The 7,992-nt window shown below is 39.0% G+C and overlaps 1 long non-coding RNA gene across 1 annotated transcript; it reads right to left on the bottom strand.

The window, feature by feature from the left end:
• Nucleotides 1–3,320: 3,320 nt before the first annotated feature.
• LOC139757103 (uncharacterized) lies at nt 3,321–6,154 on the bottom strand. Its single transcript, XR_011714502.1, has 2 exons — nt 5,980–6,154; nt 3,321–4,908 (listed from the first exon to the last, which is right to left on the bottom strand). It is a non-coding gene; the product is annotated as an uncharacterized lncRNA (long non-coding RNA).
• Between the last annotated feature and the right edge of the window lie 1,838 nt (nt 6,155–7,992).

Below are 7,992 nucleotides of genomic sequence, written 5' to 3'. Positions count from 1 at the left end.
ACGACGCCTCAACGTGGAATAAGTCATGTAAGGCTCTTCCTGGTGTGAGCGCAGCCTGCCTTCCCCCGTCGCCTTCAATGCAGCACATTTTTGGATGTCATGGGAATCGTTCTTAGTCTTCTCAGAAGGAGTCCCCAAAGAGGGAATTCCTCTTTTTTTCCTATATCTACCCACGGGATTCCGACTCCTTCGGCGCGCCAAGAGCAAATGCCTCTCTCTTGAGCGACGACAGTAACGAAAAGGAGTCTTCTGAGCGAGCAGCAAATGAAATATTTGTTGTTCTCCAATGGTTATATCGCAATCCTTGGGCGTTGCAAATACCTGTCACGTGTGTGCAAAAACAATATAAAGTTGAATTATGTTACCATAGAGGCATAGAAGTTGATGGACAGAAAGTGAATAAATCATGGCCGATTTGTTTGAAGTGAGGCGAGGTGAGGTCGGTCGGTCGTTTGCTTAAGAAGGTTTGTGAAAGTACGGGGGGACCCGAGTTTCTACCTCGGCAAGTATATACATCATGTCGCTTGGCCTTGCGCGTGCTAATCGTAGTATTAGTGAACTGCCCCAATGCAGCAGCAGCCTCCTTCAATGCAACCTCCTCCTCAACGAGTCAAAAACGAAGGCAACAAAAAAGAATCCGATGGCATGCATACATTGATGTGTACGTTCCATGGGATAATACAGAGAAACAATTACCCGAAAGATATCACACATAGGCGCGTGTCGTCGTTTGAGTTTTACCGAATCGAGAACGAACTCTCAATCTGTCAATCCTTCCGGTGTCTGGGCCTGGTGAGTTTCCCCGTGTCGAGTCAAATTAAGCCGCAGGCTCCACTCCTGGTGGTGCCCTTCCGCCAATTCCTTTAAGATTCAGCTTTGCAACCATACTTCCCCCGGAACCCAAAGACTTTGGTTTCCCGGAAGCTGCCCGCCGGGTCATGGAAATAACTCGGACGGATCGCTGGTCAGCATCGTTTACGGTCAATAAAAGATCTTTTGTACATAAAACAACCTTATGAAATATATTGATGAACAATAACTTTCAAAAACCTTTCAAAACAAAGCAAGGGTAGCGACAACGTAGGGAGGAGCAGTAGCAACTAGCTCTGAAAGAACGATTACAGCTCCGAACATGTCAGTAGCTGGCACGCGACAGAGTCGGAACACCAACGATTGCACATTGTCCTGCGCAATGTCGCTGCGCATGTAGTTATGGCTACCACCGCTACGGAGCAGTGATGGCTTGCCTAACTGACGTATTCGAGCATGTTGATCCTTTGGAACTCTTATTTTCTTTTAGTTAAACTCCATATATGCAAGGTTATATTAGCGAGACGAATATAACTGTTTTATTGCCGTTTTGAAACAATCTTAGAGAATTGAAGCGTTTTACACAACTAAGGCCGCCAAGCACCTAAAATTGGCAAATCATAAAACAGCAAAGAACCCAACATTTACCAGAATTTGCGAAGCCCAATTCTAAGGTTTGAAAGCCAAGCAGAGCGCACGGGTCAGCGAATCTCATTAGCTTTGTCTAACTATGAACTAGGCAGACGCACTAGAGGAAACCCTTCCTCTTAACACTGGTTACTGGCCCACAAAATGAAAAGAGCTTGTTGTTCGGGCTCTCAAGAGGCTGGCTGCCAATTTTGGCCCCTTCGAAAGGCAAATTAGAACGGTAGAACCAAGGTTCAGAACCCACGATCCAATGAAGTTCGCTGGCAACGAAGCAACAGTGTCCGCGCCTTTGCGACTGCGGCGGGGCTGGTCTCTAACAATGTTCAGAGTGAGCCACTGAAGGTAATACACTACTTTGATCCCAGCCCTGAGCACACGGAAACATAACTCATTGCACTAAGTTTTAAAAACACTTCCTTGTAAACACTTCACCGAGTGAAAAACACCTCTATAAGCACTGTTCCACACTTAAAAAGCAATAAACATGTATGTCTACCAGACAGCACTTCACATAAGTTCAATAAACACACACTAATTTGAATATATTCAGTCATACTAGTTGAAAACGAAAATACATGCAGTAATATGCAGAGTCAGTTAATATTTCATATAATTTTTTAAAGCGAAATACAGGATCTTGCGAACAAACACACAAAGATGAAACAAGAGAACATATGCAATTATTAGAATATGGCTCAAATTGAGGTAAATTAATCTTATAATGTTTGCCTAAGAGTAAAGTGAATGAATAAAATGAATGCCAAATACAACACCTGTTAACATCAAAAACGGTGCAAAAATTGAAATCAAAAACTCAAATAAGACCTACATGGTGATGAAAAAAGTATAAAGCCATTGCTTGTAAACATACAATCGTGCATTTTTGAGAACTTACGGAAATTAATATACTTTTCTTTTGAATCTGCAAAAAAAAATGTTTAAGCTTCTGCATTTTAGATGTTATGCGATACCCTCATTCTAATAAAAATATGCTTCGTACTATTGGGAAAACAGGTCTATCTTTGTACGTTTTTCTTTTGCAAAATTTCATATTAGCACAAATTATCCCTTTTATAACCACTGTTTCCATATTGTACCGAAATATTTCCTTCCAATTCCTTCATATAAACCATTATTACTTTTTTTGGTACAGTAAGTCTACCGAAGTTACCCATACTTTCTCCTTCATATATACCCATAATCTTATGCTGAAGGCTTGTGAAACTGAACAATGTTTTTTTTCTTTCTATATTTGTGGTATATGTATACAATTATAGTGTAATTATCCTTCGCGGATAAAAAAGAAAAAATCTTATTTCCAAACCATCAACTTCCACGATGATCGACTTGTGACATTCATCCTCATTCATTATCCTAACAATCAAAATGTACCTCGGACATTTCAGTTGGAGAGGGTTTGATATCTATAAAGCTGAGGTAGGTGAAGGCTGCAAGTGGTTAATGCAAACCACTGAACCAAGTGCTGCAGTAGTACGGTTAAGTATCTGAGCAGCAAGATATATTTTTAACAACACTGGTGATATCAATCCTGCAAATAGGTTACAATTATGCCACACGATTTCCTCGTTATAATACGATATTTGCATGAACACTCCTGCCTGTCCTTCTCGTAAGCAGGATATTGATACACTCATCATTCGTCAGCGATAAAGTTGGCCGATACCGAAATCATCAATTTCTCTTCACTGACGACTCTTCGTTCGTATCACACTGATGCGTTGTGTGAGGTTCGACATTCAATACATCATGAAATATATTGAACAAATTTCAAAACCCTTCAAAACAAAGCAAGGGTAGCGACTACGCAGGGAAGAGCAGTAACAACTAGCTCTGAAAGAACGACTACAGCTCCGAACATGTCAGTAGCTGGCACGCGACCGAGTCGGAACACCGACGATTGCACATTGTCCTGCGCAATGTCGCTGCGCATGTAGTTATGGCTACCACCGCTACGGAGCAGTGATGGCTTGCCTAACTGACGTATTCGAGCATGTTGATCCTTTGGAATTCTTATTTTATTTAGCTAAACTCCATACATGCAAAGTTTTATTAGTGATACGAATATAACGATGTTTTATTGGCCTCAATAATGTTCAAAACTTGCCGTTTTGAAAGTCTTAGAGAATTGAAGCGTTTTACACAACTAAGGCGCCAAGCACCTAAAATTGGCAAATCATAAAACAGCAAAGAACCAAACATTTACCAGAATTTGCGAAGCTCAATTCTAAGGTTTGAAAGCCACGCAGAGCGCAAGGGTCAGCGAATCTCATTAGCTTTGTCTAACTATGAACTAGGCAGACGCACTAGAGGAAACCCTCCCTCTTAACACTGGTTACTGGCCCACAAAATTAAAAGAGCTTGTTGTTCGGGCTCTCAAGAGGCTAGCTGCCAATTTTGACCCCTTCGAAAGGCAAATTAGAACGGTAGAACTAAGTTTCAGAACCCACGACCCAATGAAGTTCGCTGGCAACGAAGCAACGGTGTCCGCGCCTTTGCGACTGCTGGGGGGCTGGTCTCTAACAATATTCAGAGTGAGCCAATGAAGATAATACACTTTACTTTGATCCCAGCCCTGAGCACACTGAAACATAAGATGCATTGCCCTAAGTGTAAAAATCACTTCCTTGTAAACACTTCACCGAGTGAAAAACACCCCTATAAGCGCTGTTCCACACTTAAAAAGCAATAAATATGTATGTCTACCAGACGCAGCACTTCGCATATGTTCAATAAACACACACAAAATTTGAATACAAGTGAATAATCCAAAGAAAGCAGTGAAGGTTAACGGAAGATAGGAGGGCTGAAAGAAGAGTGTTGATCATGGAATTCTAAACGAAACCAAAATGGCGTCCTAGCTAGGAGCTGTGTAATCTTCCTACGTATTGATACGTCGAATAAAAGCTCAAGCAAGCCCCACTTGTCAAGGAAAAATGCACAGAAACATTGCCTTAGTGCTAAGGAAAGTCTGACTTACCAAAAAGACGAATAGACACCAAGACATCAGGCAACACAGACTGGAAATACAGAGCGTAAGAACACATCCGTCTTTGGAACCGACACAGAGAAGACTAAAAATGGCGGCCGAGCTCAGCAGCAAGAAACATACACAAAGAAGCGCAATTTCAGACTTTGACATACTAATTTTTGTGATGCTTTTCATACACGTGAAGGACGTACCACCCTCCTTGACTCGACGGTTTATCGTCCTATCAAACTTGCACATGAAGGAGGTACCACCCTACTTGACCCGACGAAGGTTTACCCCACTACCAAACTTACACGTGAAGGAGGTACAACCCTCCTTGAGGCAAGACGAGTGCTGTCATGACGGCTTCCTCCCTCCCTCTTGCGATGTCAGTAGACGACTGAGGGTGACGTGGTCCTCGACGGTGGTCGGAAGGTCATCATATCCAACCCGTTGTTTGACTGGAATTAGGGAAAGGAACGGTGTCTTAATTTCTATTTCAACTTGAACACATTACGACATATTTTAAGTTAAATTACGACATGTTGTATATAACATCTACCAGTCTTTATTTGTGGGTTATGATAGAGCTGAAGTCATGGGTACATTATAGATTAATCTATTATCATCCATCTTTGAATATTTGCTTAAAATGGGTGGCAACTACGAGGACAAAAACCTCACTAGCAATGTTATCCTTACTATTCTTGTTCTGTGAAAATTTAGGGTAAACAAAATACAATCGGATGTCATCATTTACCAGCAAAAGGAGCTTCAAAAGCTGGTCTCTTATTGTTTGTATACTGCAAACATAAAACTTTAGTCATTATTCCCATGTTGAGCTAAACTGCTAATTGAGGCAAATAACCATATAACTGACAACCTATATGGCCTATAAGCCTAATTTCATAACTTTTATAATCTACGTAATACCTTTAATATGAAAATGAGGTTAATGACAAAAATTTCCAAATTTATTGCCCACTTCATTGTTATCAAAACTTAGCCATACCCATATATAGTTACCCGCGAACAGACACTTCGGATTTGGCTGCTAATAAACTCCGATGCAGGTATTTCATTCTCTATACATCATTCACCATTGCTGCCATGTTCCACTCCTTTTCACACACCGAGCACACGGAAACATAACGAATTGCACTAAGTTTAAAAAACACTTCCTTGTAAACACTTCACCGAGTGAAAAAACACCTCTAAGCACTGTTCCACACTTAAAAAGCAATAAACATGTATGTCTACCAGACACAGCACTTCACATATGTTCAATAAACACACAAAATTTGAATACAAGTGAATAATCCAAAGAAAGCAATGAAGGTTAACGGAAGATAGGAGGACTGAAAGAAGAGTGTTGATCATGGCATTCTAAACGAAACCAAAATGGCGTCCTAACTAGGAGCTGTGTAATCCTTCCTACGAATTGATACATCGAATAAAAGCTCAAGGAAGCCTCACTTCTCAAGGAAAATGTACAGAAACATTGCCATAGTGCTAAGGAAAGTCTGACTTACCAAAAATAAGAGTAGACACCAATACATCAGGCAACACAGACTTGAAATACAGAGCGTAAGAACACATCCGTCTTTGGCACCGACACAGAGAAGACTAAAAATGGCGGCCGAGCTCAGCAGCAAGAAACATATACAAAGAAGCGCAATTTCAGACTTTGACATACTAATTTTTGTGATGCTTGCTGTAACGCCATCTGGGGGCGAATCAAGAACTATTCGAAAACGGGAAACAGAGCTTAACTATCAAAGAAAACGAGGACCTTAAAAGTAATTGTAAGATATTCAAATCTGCCATAATTTCTGTAGGGAATAAAGTCCTTTACTGTACTTTGTGTGGTATAAATGTTATGTTTTGCCTTAGCAATGATAAGACTTAATACAAACTGACATTATGTTAACTTATACAAAATTCTTTGCTAGTGCTGATATGAATTAGTAATTATGTATACATGTCATGATCCTATCTTCGGTTTGTGCTGGTAATTTATGGTAATTTAGATTTCCCTAATACTCTTACATTTCACCTTATTCTTGAATATTGTGATAAAAGGAAACAAATTATCGTGTGATATTCATTTGGTGCAATACAGTATTGATAAATATATATCAGAACATTTTTTCACCTTGTGATAGACTGTATGTACATGCGTACACACATGCATGCAGTAATACAAAATAGGATATCAAAGTGTAACTGTGTGAAATGCATGCATATCGAAATTCACATATAATCACAAGCAGTCATAAATCTGCTTAAAATATAAACACAGACAGTAATATATTATAGTCTTTAAAGAACTCAATGGTGTATTGTACATGGATGTAAAATAGTTATCATGTCTTACAAATTAAGATAATTCTTTCAAGGTATAACAAACTGATATGCAAGAGTATATCTATCTACATGGAAATGTATTCAGTCATACTCGTTGAAAACGAAAACACAGGTAGTAATATGCAGAGTCAGTTTATATTTCATATAATTTTGTAAAACGAAATACAGGATCTTGCGAACAAACACACAAAGATGAAAAAAGAGAATATACGCAATTATTAGAATAGGGTTCAAATTGAGGTAAATTAATCTTATAATGTCTGCCTGACAATAGAGTAAATGAATAAAATGATTGCCAAATACAACACCTGTTAATAACATCAAAAGCGGTGCAAAAATTTATATCAAAACAACTCAAATAAGACCTACATGGTGATGAAAAAAGTATCAAGCCATTGCTTGTAAACATACAATAGTGCATTGTTGAGAACGTACGGAAATTAATATACTTTTCTTTTGTATCTGCAAAAATGTTTAAGCTTCTGCATTTTAGATGTTATGTGATACCCTCATTCTAATGAAAATTAATATGCTTCGTACTATTGGGAACACAGGTCTATCTTTGTACGTTTTTCCTTTGCAAAATTTCATATTAGCAAAAATTATCCCTTTTATAACCAGTTTCCATATTGTACTGAAATATTTCCTTCCAATTCCTTCATATAAACCATTATTACTTTTGTGGTACAGTAAGTCTACCGAAGTTATCCATACTTTCTCCTTTATATATACCCATACTTTTATGCTGAAGGCTTGTGAAACAGAACAATGTTTTTTTTTTCTATATTTGTGGTATATATTGAGAGGGTGAAGGCATGTACAGAGCATCAGATTGGGGAAGAGCAGTGTGGTTTCAGAAGTGGTAGAGGATGTGTGGATCAGGTGTTTGCTTTGAAGAATATATGTGAGAAATACTTAGAAAAGCAAATGGATTTGTATGTAGCATTTATGGATCTGGAGAAGGCATATGATAGAGTTGATAGAGATGCTCTGTGGAAAGTATTAAGACTATATGGTGTGGGAGGCAAGTTGTTAGAAGTAGTGAAAAGTTTTTATCGAGGATGTAAGGCATGTGTACGTGTAGGAAGAGAGGAAAGTGATTGGTTCTCAGTGAGTGTAGGTTTGCGGCAGGGGTGTGTGATGTCTCCATGGTTGTTTAATTTGTTTAGGGATGGGGT

The sequence above is a fragment of the Panulirus ornatus genome, chromosome 24, assembly GCF_036320965.1.
Source record: "Panulirus ornatus isolate Po-2019 chromosome 24, ASM3632096v1, whole genome shotgun sequence".
NCBI classification, from domain to species: domain Eukaryota; kingdom Metazoa; phylum Arthropoda; class Malacostraca; order Decapoda; family Palinuridae; genus Panulirus; species Panulirus ornatus.
The sequence above is the reverse complement of the archived record's forward strand: the minus strand, read 5'-3'. Positions and strand labels throughout refer to the sequence as shown.